Source organism: Manis pentadactyla, chromosome 10, assembly GCF_030020395.1.
Source record: "Manis pentadactyla isolate mManPen7 chromosome 10, mManPen7.hap1, whole genome shotgun sequence".
In the NCBI taxonomy this organism is placed as follows: Eukaryota; Metazoa; Chordata; class Mammalia; order Pholidota; family Manidae; genus Manis; species Manis pentadactyla.
Window position 1 is genome coordinate 24,768,050 of NC_080028.1, and position 12,948 is coordinate 24,780,997.

The window sequence follows — 12,948 nt, forward strand, 5'->3', positions numbered from 1 at the left end:
TCTCTTGGAGCATATCACAGACACAAGATGTTTGCTGTGAATTAGTCTGGGGAGAGCACAGTGTATGGAGGGGAGAAAATACTTCAAGTTCAAGGGGAAGAACAAGGGTCAAGAGCTGTGTTTTAGATGAGCATTCTCTCCTGCTGCTAAGACATAGACATTGGAAGGTAGAAACAGGGTTGGATGACAGAGATAGAACATGCATGTGTTGTTAAAAGACAGTTTCAAAATGCATTCCACAGACACTTGAGTAATTGGCACACTTCCCTGGGCAAAAGGCATGTTCTTAAAGCCCTACGATAACACTCAGTGGAAGGTGAGCAGGATGATAAAAGGAACAGAGACCATGTCCAGTGAGCAATAGTTGAAGAACTGAGGATACTGACATAGAGAAGGCTATTGAACAGAGCAGGATAAGAGCATCTTAAGATACTTGAAATATTAGCTCAAGGAAGGGCATTTTGGACCACTGAGTAGACATTATAGGGAATCAGACTTCTCTTCAATAACAAGAAATTGTTTTAGCACCAGGAATCAAAATTAGGATAAGATGATGTCTTAGGAGGTGGTGAACTCCCTGTCACTAGACATAATCAAGCTGATATTGTGGCAGGGCTAGTAATATTGAGTGGATAGTAGGTTTAGCCTAGTGTGGGGCTTCAGGTCCTCCACTCACTTCAGCAGGCCTGACTTAACTTTTATCTGATAGGGTATTTTGTATTCAACTCACCAATGTTTTCAGTACTGACCAAATGTGATGCATCATCCTGTACTTCATCTATTGAAAATGTCTTCCCAAAGTTCTACATATTGGGAATTAATCTCAGCATTAGCAGCATTGTCCACATTTAAAAGCAGCCACAGCAGGACAAATATAAACAGTGAAGGCTGTGGACATCTTTTAGTTGCTTCCCCAACATGATTCTCCTTCTGTCTTCCTCATAGCTCACCTTTCCAGTTAGGGAGCTCTGTGTTTCTGAGGAAGCGGACTACACCTTGATTAGGCAAAGGAGCCTGTGTGTTAGGCTAAGCTAATTGTACATTATATCTCCCTTGCCACTGTGAGCGTAAAGGCAGTCACATGACCCAGTCTGGACCAATCAGAGTGTACTTCAGAATTGTCACTCTGAAGGCCCGGACAAAGACTTACTCTTTTCCTCTATTGATTTGAGCAAGAAATTTGTAGTCCTGGGAGGTGTAGGTAGTAGGTGTCATGCAACTATGATAAGGCCAGTTCCAGAACGAGATGTCATTAAGAAAAGTAGAGTCAAGAAATAGAGAAAATGAGGTCTTGGATGACATTTTGTAGTTGCTGGATTAAACTTTGCTTGGAGCCAAGATAAGTCCAAATATGTAAGTTCCCTTATTATTTAAACCAGTTTGACTGACTTCTCTGACTTACAACCATAACATTGCATAGTGATCAATATGGTGGTTATTTTTTGGGTGATGACATTATAGGTTTCATTTTATCTATTGCTTATATGTTTGTTAAATTGTCTATAGCTAGTATGGAGTACTGTTGTGAAAAAACAAGAACAAAAACGTCTACCAACATGTGATCATAGCATCCACATTGCCTGGAAATTGCTTATCTAAGAAAGTAGACGTTTTTCACTAGGGCTGAACGGAGACACATTTACAGTTAGCTAAGCTAATCTGTCTGTGGCTGCAGCTGGATCTCTGATGACATTCCAATGACATCTTGCCCTGCCACCTGTTATCGTACTACTGATAATTCACTAGTTTATAAATTTACTTTTAAAATAATTTTGTGTATGGGTGCACTCTTGTCTAGTTGCTTGTGAGGAGACCAAGAAATGCCATCTATCTAATGAAATAGCAACTTCACCTCTGCCTACTTTTCTATTTTTTGAGCAGGAAAGAAACTTAGTGCTGTGCTGTCAGCCATTTAAGTTTTCCTCCCTCTTAACTTATTACAAAAATGCGTATTTGTGGTCAATTTTAAATTACTAGATATATCAGCTTTAAAATGTAACAAAAATGCAAGAAAAAAGGAAGATGAAAGGAGACTGAGAGACTTACAAGACATTTCAGTCAATCACTATATGTGGACCTTATTTGAAAACAGACTCAAACAAAATTTTTTTAAAAAGTTAAGATTCATAAGAAATTTAAGCACTGGATATTTGAAGAATTAAGGTGTTGATTATTTTAGGTATAATAATGGTATTGCTTTTGTGTTTTTAAAGAGTCTGTTAGCAAGATGTACTGAAATATTTACAGATGAAATAATATATCTGGGATTTGCTCCAAAATAATATAGAAGAGAGGAAGTGAGTGTGAATATAGTTGAAACAAAATTGGTCATGAATGGATAATTGCTGAAGCTCAGCAATGGGTACATAGGGGTTCATTAATCTGTTTATTTTTTTCTATGATAACAAGGTAAATAAAAGTTAGAGTCTCAGCTTTACTTATTTTCCAGTGGTGATCAGTATTAATAATTTAGTATTTTTTTCCAGAAATATTTCTATGTATAAATTACAGAGAGAAAGGGGGTTAGTAGAGAAGGTTTGGTTTGGGTTTTATTTAATTAAATGGACTCACTACGCATGTTGATTTACAACTTTTTGTGGCAGGGAGTGGAATTTATGTATCTTGGACATTTTGCCATTTAATTTTATATTGAAGTAGTTGATTATTTTTTTCCATAAAGAGAGCAAAATCCTTTGCCTCTGTAACAGTATAGCCTCTGCCCCCTTGGGGGCATAATTTTGGATTTTTGTGGGGAATACCTGCGTTTGAAGCCTGGAGTCCCTCTGGGCTTTGACCAGAGCTGTAATTGCAGGTCCTGGATGGTTCCCACTTGCCTGATTATATCTTTCCTAACACAGGATCCCTGTATGAGGCATCAGCCCCAACCTCCTCCATAGGATTTTGCTGTCAGATGGTAACTGTAAAACCTGTTGGGAATTCAGAACTCTCTGTGCTTATTGTTTGTGTGTGGGGGTGGGGGAGGTAGGGGTAAACATTTTTGAAAACTAGTAAAAGCATTGTTGAATTCCAATTTTTTGTGATTTTATAAAATGTGAATTCTTAATGACTCATGTACATTGGTGAGAGAGAGGTTTGTTTTTCAAAAGAACAGGGTGACCAGCATTGGTTCCATGATGGAGCTTTCTGTTATTACTATGCTGGGAAATTGACACAATTGAATTTCAATGCACCTTTCAGTGTCTGCTATTGTTCACTTCCCTTTTATCCCACTGGAACAAAGGAAGACACCTTAAGCTTAGAATACCTTCTCTTTTTCACTTACCCTTCAGCATCATAGTTAGTATCATGCTTTTCATGACATATTCTTGAAGGGCTTTAAAATATTGCTATCATCACTTCAGTCTCTTATCAAATATTTTTGGAATAAGTACTCTGCCAGCCATAGTACCACACCTTTGGGAGCAGGGAAATCCAGGATAAATCAGTTTTCATATCATTGTTGTCTGGGTGGAAATACTGAGGTGGGGCCTTAAGGAAGGACAGATCTATGATTAGAGTGGTGGGTATTTGTTAAATGGGCATGTTTCATATATATATATATATACACACACACACAATATCTATAGGTACCATTTACTGATTCCTTACCATGTGCTAAGTGCCTTTCTGTAAGTTTTATATCAGTAATCTCACTTAATACAGCAAACTTTATGAAGTATGTGCTCATTATTCTCCCTTTATAGATAGGAAACTGAAGTACAGAGAGATTAAATAATTTTCTGGAAATCACAAAGCTAAAAAGTAGTACAATCTGAATTTAAACTCAGACAGTCCAACTCCAGAATCTGTGCTCCTTAAGAATTATTATGGAATCTGTCGACTTATTAAAATACCTTCTAGAAATGTATTAGTTTCTAGTTCTTAAAAGGGAAGAATATGGTTACTTATAGTTAACCATCAATATCCCTGGAGTCTGTTGGATATGCAAGCTGTAAAACATATAGAAGAGCTTTCAGCAGACATCATATTGCAGTTGAGGGTCAGAACCAATATCTAGACTTAAAGAAAATTGATCAAAATTTTTTCTCTGTTGGTACTTCCAGGGGATGAAATTTTACCTGTAGTTGGTCTAGAGTCATATCAGAATGAATCTTATTATGCCACTTGCAGTGTTGTTTGCAGTGAAAAGAAATCCATTGAGCTCTTATTTTTGCTAAGTCAGTCTTGTGACTTTTAGTTATTCATTATGAAGTTGGTTTTATAATGTATAATATTTCCCTAGTGTGTCTAAGTGTGTATGCGTGTATGTCTATGCATGTATACATGCTTTGCTTAAAAATATGAACATCTCAGTACGTTGTTAGATTCTTGTTTTGTGTGGCCTGTACTCAGTGACTATAAACTCTTTCAATTGGGAATCAAGTCTGAAGCTAAGACCTACATGTTACTCCAAGCTAGGCTGTGCAACCCTCAGTTCAAACTCATAACCCAGATTACCTTTTCTCCCCTTGATTTTGTTATAAATGATGGGAGCTATCATTTACTGGTAGTTAACTATGTGTCAAGCTTTGTGTTAAGCACTTCCCCTGCATTGTCTCACTTAATCCTCAGAATATCTCTTGGAGATAAATACTGTTCTCATTTTACAGAAGAGGAAGCAAAGGCTTAGGTTAAGTCACTTGTCCAAAGTCACATACCTATACGTGGTGACATAAACCCGGGTTTGCCTGCCTGCAAGGCTAGTTGATTTCCTGTGTGGAAACACTGAGTCAGTCCCTGATGAAGGAAGGAAGAAGTTCAGAGTGATGTGTGCTTGTTTGAGGGTATGTTTGTATGTAGTTTAATATTCAAAGACAACAGTAACTATAGCTTCCTATGCACTGATGAAGTAGAAAGACATTAGTTTGTATCCAAGCTCTGTTTAATATAAGGATATTAAACAAATCACCATGTCTCTGAGCCTTAGTTTCCTCATCTGTAAAGTGAATGTAATAATGCCTGCTTAACCTACATCATAAGGCTGTTGTCAGGATTAAACAGGATAATGGAAATGAAAGTGCTGAGTAAGCATAGTACACATGTAAGGAATTACTAGCCAGTATGCTCATCCCCCCCTCCTCCCCAGGAAACTTTTAAAACTTATTTCCTGGGATTAAAATTAGTTGCTGCTATGGATTTGGTTTAACAGGTTCCCTAAAAAGGACTTAGTCCTGCCCTTCACTTCACTCACTCATTCAGCTAATTTTTATTGAGCACCTGTTCTATACGCCAAGCATTGGCATTGGTGCTAGAAATTTAATGATGACTCAGACTCCGTCACAGACTATTTGGGAATTTTTTTTTTTTTGGTTAGGACTGTTGTGCATAATCCATTCTAACCACCCACATGCTAACTGACCATGTGTATAGTGCACAGGATCAAATTCTGTCTGTGGCCACTCAGACTTGTTTGCTAAAGAAATCTCTGGACAGATGGGGTACGGGCCCGTGTTGTGACTGCATCTTGTCCTGTGGGCTAAATGAGGTGTGGGGAGGCTTTGAGGGAAGCAAAGGTAGAGCTGTTTCCTCAGGCACAGGGAGCCCTCTTTGGGCTTGTGTCACAGCTTGCACACACTGAAGAGGTCCCTAGCAAGTTTGTTTAAACGGGACCTTCCCGTGTAGTTTTTAAAAGCCCCCCAAATAAAAAGCATTTTCCTCTCAGCTCACTAATAAACAATAATGAATAATACTCTAGTCCATTTTGAATACATTTGAATTGTGTCTTCTGCATAATGTTACACTTGCGCTGTTTTTTCTTTTTAATTTTTAAACTGAACACACAGTCTTACAGGTTGTAAGAATGGAGACAAAGGTTGTTCAATCCAGTGAGTGTTTACTGAGCAGTTGCTAAGATAGGCTTTGTGAAACATCAAAACACATATTCATAACTAACATTAATAATCAAAACAATAAACCTTTTAGATGCCACCCTTCCTCTACAGGTGCTTTTGGTCCAAGTGCTGATGGTACAAGAAACTCTGAGACCATCAATCTAAGTCCTCAGGCAAAGTGGGCAGATGAGGAGCAATTTGAGGCCCACAAAGGTATAAAAAACAAAGTCTGAGTATTCTTTAGGGAAAGCTTTAAAATCAATTCTGTGCTCTTGATTGCAAACATGTGCCACCTTCCCACTCCCCCACCTGCCACCCGCTACGTAGACACACGTAAATGCACATTAGTTTCAGAAGGCTACCAGCAGTTACTCTTACAACCAGGAAAATATGTAACTTGGGTAGTGAGGTGGACAGGCTTTGCTGGGGAAAAGGAAGAGGAGAATGAGTTTCTCTTTCTAAAGTTGGGATCAGAACTGTTTTCTGAAACATCACTTAACTGAATCCATGCAAGCATAGGTTAATTTGTAGGTGAATTAATGGGGACAACAGCCTCACCATGCTTGGGCTGCACATTTTAGACTGGGAAGATGGCTAACTGAGGCGCCAGGTCCTGAGCTTCCCTCAGCGGCAGCTGTCACTCTGTGGATGGACTTGGCTGAGTGTCTCAGGTCACCCTGATGTGTTGTTGTGTTTTGTGTTTCACTGTCAACGAGCACACAGTGGCCACTGCAGAGCATCTCAGACTCCTGGCAGAGACCACCCTGCTGGCAGATAATCAGGAGTCAGAGCTGCAGAATCAACACACAGCCTTGCTTACACTTTTCATTTAAATTGTGCTTGGAGCTTCAAATGTTCCCAGCTGTATATGTATTAGAGGGAAAGATCTCAGAAATTAATGTGGTTCTCTGAGAGAGGGCTAAGTACAGTCAGTACACTCAGGACAGGGCCACTATCCAAAAGTAGAGCATTCATATGAAGCTTTTAGGGAGCTGAAATGGCATAAAGCAAAGATGTGATGGAAAAAATTTTGAGCATTCCCAGGCCCCAAAATAACCTCTCTTAGGCTTTTCTAATACTTTAGGACACATCTTGCTAACAAATGCACAAAATAAATAAAGATAAAGCACAGATGCTCACAGACACAGCTCAAAGCTGGCAGCCCTGTGCTGAGATGCCGAGTGTGATGGCGCTGCCCGTGCTGCTCAGGGTGCCCTGTGAAAGGAATTCTGACTGCTCCTCCCACTTTATTTTCTTCCATTAAAAACGAAAATCCTCATCAAATTTCTTCTGGTTAGCGGAAACAGGTACTAACATAGGCTTTTCATAAAAGCAAAGTGACACAATGTGAACTTTCAAAAAGTGGAGGATACCTATAGTTCTAAATGTAAAAAAGGGCTGGCCAGAGGCCATGAGGATTCAGGCCGTATCAGAGAAAGGAATCACCAGTAGGACTGCGCTGGTGGACAGCAGCTGGGAACCTTTGTTGCTCTGCAGCATGCTCACAGCAAGACAGGTGCTCCCAGGGCCCAATCTCTCTATTCCTGTTCCTGCAACTCCATCCTCGCTGATTATGTTCAATTCTTTCAGTGATTTTTCAAGAGTTTTTAAATGGCTATGATATGCTCCACTCCTGGTCTAATTAGAAAAGAGGAGGTTGCTGATCACTCAGTCTAGAGACCTCTTGCTTAGAACATGCATCCTCATCTTCTCCAGGCTGATATTTCTAAAGAAAGGAGGAGGAAAAAGTTCTAAATACGTTAAGGCATTAAATATGTAATGGATGCATATAACAGTTGCAAAATTTAAAGGATATAAAGTAGATCTCTTTTCCAATCCTGTCCCCTCCCCAAAACAATCACTATTAAGGTTCTGTCTATTCCCATGAAGTATTCTATTCATATATAAGTGCACTTGCATATTACATACACACACATAATGTATATGTACACATATAATACACAAACACACATATATTTAATTATCCTCGATTTATACAGATGGTAGCATACTGTACATATTCTCTTCCTCACTTCTTTCACTTACCTTGGGAATTGTTCCAAATAGCACATGTAGAGCTGTCATGTTCTTTCTTAATAGCTACAGAATGTTTATTCCATTGTTTAGATGGATCATCATTTACTTAGCTAGCCTTTTATTGTTGGACATTGACTGTACAGTCTTCTGCCATCCCAATAATACTTCATTGAATGTCCTTGGGCACATGTGCCAGTTTATCATTAGAATCAGTTTGCAGAAATAGACTGACTAGGTCAATGGTATATCCTTTTTAGTATTAATATAAATAGCCAAATTGCCCTTCTCTACAGAACTTATCCATTTGCACTTTCCCAGCAATGCATAAAAATGCATACCCCTGACTGCCTTTCCTCTCTCTCCATCCCCATACAGGCCATATCAGTGTCTGTCTGTTGCAAGGGGGAGAAAGTTTGCGGCTGGATATGAGCATGAGTATTTTGAAAACTCACCATGGGCGTTAGCAGTCTTTCAGTTAGTTACGAGTCACAGAACATCTTACCTCAAACTGTCTTATGTCAAAAAGTTTTTCAAAAGAAAGAAAAAAGGTAGAAAAATCTATTAGCACATACAGCAAAAGTCCAGAGTCAAAACTGAGATGAGGCATAGCTGCATCCAGGAAGGGCCCCCATGTGGTTGCAGAGCTCCTCATTCACGTGGTATTAGGAAACTGTGGATGGTGGCCCCTGGAATTAGTGGCCCTATTGTTCAGGGGCACAGTTGAAATCATGAGGACTTGGTCTTTCTCTCTGCTTCTCAGCCCTGTTTCCTTTGCAGTTCGTTTCATTCTCAGGCAGGTCTTTTCCAGATGGTAGCCCTGCTACTTCTAGGTTTCTATGTTTATCAACTTTATGCCCTCAGAACCAAGAGTTTCCTCCTCTCTAAAGATATAGGAAAAGTACTACAAATGTGCCTCACTGATCTGGCTTGGGTCAGATGCTCATCCCTGACAACTGATCGCTTTTGGGGACATCTTTTGATTTGCTTGCCCATCACCCATTCCTGTTTTTCTGATGGTAGTGCTTGATTGATTTTCTTCCTCAACTCTCAGTCCTCAGGACTGAGCATGCTCCTGTTAAAAGTTCAGAAATAAGAGAAGTAAAACCAGTGAATCACTGAAGTGCTAATTAGTAAAAGTTAATTGTGAACACACTCAAATGACAGTTTGCAAACTGGGAGCCCTCAAACCAAAATATGGAATAAGCCTCAGGGATATAGTGTTCTAATGTAGCTTATATAGTGAGAAAGCAGTAATTGGTTATTCCTTCTAGTTTCTACTAGCATTTTCTTAAGTGATAGGGAATTCATCAGTGGTTACTTCATTTCAACCTTGGGAAACAGCTTCACGTTTGCTTATAATTTTCAGAGGCCTAAGTAAGAAACAACCCAGATCAAGTTAGCCTTGCACAGTATGCTAAATTAAGCTTTGCTGGTATGGCTAGTTTTGTCTGCTCAGGAAATTTTCAGGGCTGGCCTCCATTTGTTTTGATGTTAATGCTACCCAGGCACCATCCTACCAGCAAGAAAGCAATTCTGATTTTCAGGTACTGCCCCTTACCATCTTTAGGCTAGATACGTGCTCCTCAAACTCAGGAGAGTTACACCAGAAGAAGAGGGGATGCAAATGTGCATGCAAACCTCCTGGGGATTGTGTAATAAAGTGAATTCCAAGGAGGGGCCCGAGATTCTGCATTTCTAACAGGCCCTCGCAGTGTTGATGCTACCGTCTAAGGCTCTCCTTGGACTCAGGGATACACTGCGGATCTAGTGACCTCACAGGTTCCTTTTTGTCTAATAATTTTGAGATTTCACAGCATATACAGAAGGATCTGAAACACGATCTTCCCAAGCAACCAATTCCAATTTTTCTCCATTTCACAAAGCAACAAGAAGTCATCTTTATGATCACATTTATCAAAAAACATAGGTATAGCTGAAACATTCATTTATTTTAGAAATAAATTCTATTGCCTGCCTTGGTGGGGTGGGGGAAGGAAATCTGTGCTGAATTGTTCCTAAAGAATTGTCCTTTTGACCAATATTGGCAAGAAAATAACTTTTCCTTCTGGAAACTATGAGCTCTCTGTTGTCTTAATAAAAAGTAACTGCCACCATGTCCACCTGCAAGCCAGTGACTTATTAGTGCTTTGCCAGAAGCCAATTCGCCCTTGGCAGACACTAGGCCTTATATATCTAGTTATCCCTTCATAGCTGGGTGGCCTGCTAGCAAATTCTGGGGGAAATATGCTGGTTTCTTGGTAATAAAAAAATCAGACTCTCTCTTGTGACCAACTACTCTTTAGGTTTTTTTTTAAATAAATTCTTTTGTCATTGTCTCTCAGAACCGGTGTCAAGTCCAGGGTTAACTTGAATAGCATTCAATATTTTCTTTGGTCTCCCTAATTTGGATCAGGTATTGAATGGTCCATCGCCCTTTTATCCCCCAATGCCATCTATTGAATCAGAAAAATAATTTCTTTTGCAAAGTTATTTCATGCCTCTTCATCCCCAATACATCTCTAAAATGCAAAGTTAGATGGCATTTTTCAGAAAGTCTCTATTCATTCCAGAGATTGAAAGGGTAAAATAAATTTTTTTTAAAAGGGGCTCAGCAAGCCTGTGACATTGTCTACTAGATATCTTTATACCTTGTGTAGAATTGTAATGGTATTTTCTTTTAAACCATGCCTTCTACAAGGAAAATTATGACCTCAAACCTTGTATCATTATGTAAGAAGGGGTTAATGAATCAATTGTACAAAATGTACTGTCATTGAGAGCTTGGCTCTTCTTATGAGAAAGCAAAAAACTGCTGAATTTTTCTTCTGCATTTTTAATTTTGGTGTGCATCCTCATACTCTCCTGTTTAATAGGTATGGCTTTTTACCAGAACATTAGACTTCTCACCTTGCACTTCATGTTCTTACTGCTAAACTGTTGAGGAAAGCCAGTCCCATCTCTATGCTAGGAAAGCAGCTTTTATGACTTAGTTATTAAAAGGTAACATCTCCTCTATAAATACTGGTCCTCTATAAATTCTTTGGTATGCACATTTTCCTTTTGAGACTAATATAATCCATGCCCTGAATTGGAATTAATTTAAAATGCTTAAGAAATGGGATGCTGAGTCTCTCTCTTGGTTCTCTGCATCTACAGCTGACTCCCTGAGAGGCAGTGCTGCCCTTAAATAATGCCAGAGCTGGCAAGTCATGAATCAACAAATCGCACTTTGAAGATGGAATAGAAGGGAGGGTCATTTATTGCAGTGAGGGGTCATCTTCATCCCCAAGCAATGTAAATAGCAGGAGACAGAAGATTTGGGGCTTTGTCAACTGGCCAAATGACATTTTCCCAGCAACTCTTTATTGAACACCTGTGTGTTCCAAGGCATGAGGGTAGGTCCAGAGTATATAGTGATGAATCTGACATACTGAGAAGATAATGATGGGCCCTGAGCACAGGCAGGTAACTTAAATGAGCCATTTTGTTTTTCTGGGCTTTACTTGAAACACAAGGCTAACTGCTAACCTCAGAGGGTTGGTTGCTTTGGCGTTTAAAAAGCATAAGGTGTTAACTGTAGAGTTCTTTAGGTCAGCATGGTTACACAGCCTCAGCAATGTCCTTAACCTTGAATTTTCCAAGATCAGCTGTCCTGCTTATTATCTAATTTCAAGAAATTATCTTCAAATATCCCTTTGCCCTTTGTCTTTTTATGACAGTTGCATTTTCCAGATGCTCCCATTACTCTGATTCTTGATCAATGCCAGCTTCTTACCTGCTTTGAAAAATACTCTTCAAAAAAAGAGAGGCCTTCTGACTAGAAATTTCCTAAGCATTTGATATGAACTCAGAAAAAGAAAAATGACTATTCATAAAGAGATATTGAAAAAAATCAAAACTAACTTTATTTAGATACATAATAAAAATCAGATACTTAAAATTACACCCCAGAATATAGTTATCGTGGACATTTCTGCCATTTTCTAGAATTAGAAATAACAGAGAACAATTTTGGGGTTGGGCAAGTAGCCAGCCTTGTCGTTGTTAATAGGAATGATGGGGGTCATGCTCTGGGCAAGGGCGCAGGCTGGGAGGGGCTTTCCCTGGAATATGCTGAGCAGCCGGGACTTGGAAACATGCAGGGAAATTTCCTAAGAATTCCTTTGCTGTACTTGCAGGAGGAGAATCTCAGTATTTGCATTTAAACACCCCTGGTCTGTCAGTTACTCAGGGTACAGATTTTTGGCTCATTGCACACATTTTATGTATCATTGTTAACTGAGGAAGGGAGTTCTTTCTTCCTGCTCCAGTTCTGATGTCCCAGGTAATATGTGTTTCTCTATGTCACTATTTCTGCATCTCTGCTCTTCCTACCCCAAGCTCTTCACCCTCATATATAATTTCATCACTAGGAGTGGGGAAAGTACAACAAACCTCAAATCTGGACCCTTAAAGAAACATTTCAGAGGGTCTTGTTTTATACTTTGTAAATTGCACAGTTAACATCTTCTCAGGAGTGACGGGCTTCTTCATCTCATGACCAAAAAAGAGTCTGCTTGGTGGATAATGAGCAGCATGGTATAGTGCAGGCTTGGCAGACATTTTCTCTAAAGGGCCAGAGAGTAAATATTTTAAGCTTTATCTCTTGTTACAACTTCTCAGCTTGGCTGATTTTTCATCAAAGTAGCTGCAGTTAATACATAAACAAGGGGCAAAGCTGTGTTCTGATGAACTTTATTGACACTGAAATTTGATTTCACATAAGTTGTACCTGTTATAAAATCTTCTTTTGATTTAAAAAAAAACACTTGAAACTGTGTGCTTAGCTTGTGAGCTTTATCGAAACAGGCAGTCTTAAGGCCATTGTAGTTTGCCAACCCCTAGTATCATGGAAAAAATGCAGAATGAATAGTGAGAAGCCTTACATTCCGGTCTCAGTTTTACATCTTTTAAGCCTTGATGTAGTCATTGAACTTCTAACCTCAGTTTCCTCATCTGCAAAATAAGTGTGAAAAGGGTGTGAAAAGCAAGGTTAGAGTGGAGAAACTTAGCAAACACTACCTCAGGCATGTGATCAAAG

General features: G+C 39.2%; 1 protein-coding gene across 14 annotated transcripts in view; it reads left to right on the forward strand.

The window, feature by feature from the left end:
- TMCC3 (transmembrane and coiled-coil domain family 3) overlaps positions 1-12,948 on the forward strand; it is a 271,029-nt gene that overhangs the window by 131,684 nt on the left and 126,397 nt on the right. Inside the window, exon 1 of one of the 14 annotated variants that reach the window (XM_057486508.1) lies at positions 973-1,353. The exons of the other annotated variants lie outside the window; for them this stretch is intronic. The gene's annotated coding sequence lies outside the window, so the exon portion shown is untranslated. Of the gene's footprint in view, positions 1-972; positions 1,354-12,948 lie in introns of those variants that run through there. 14 annotated transcript variants of the gene reach the window in all.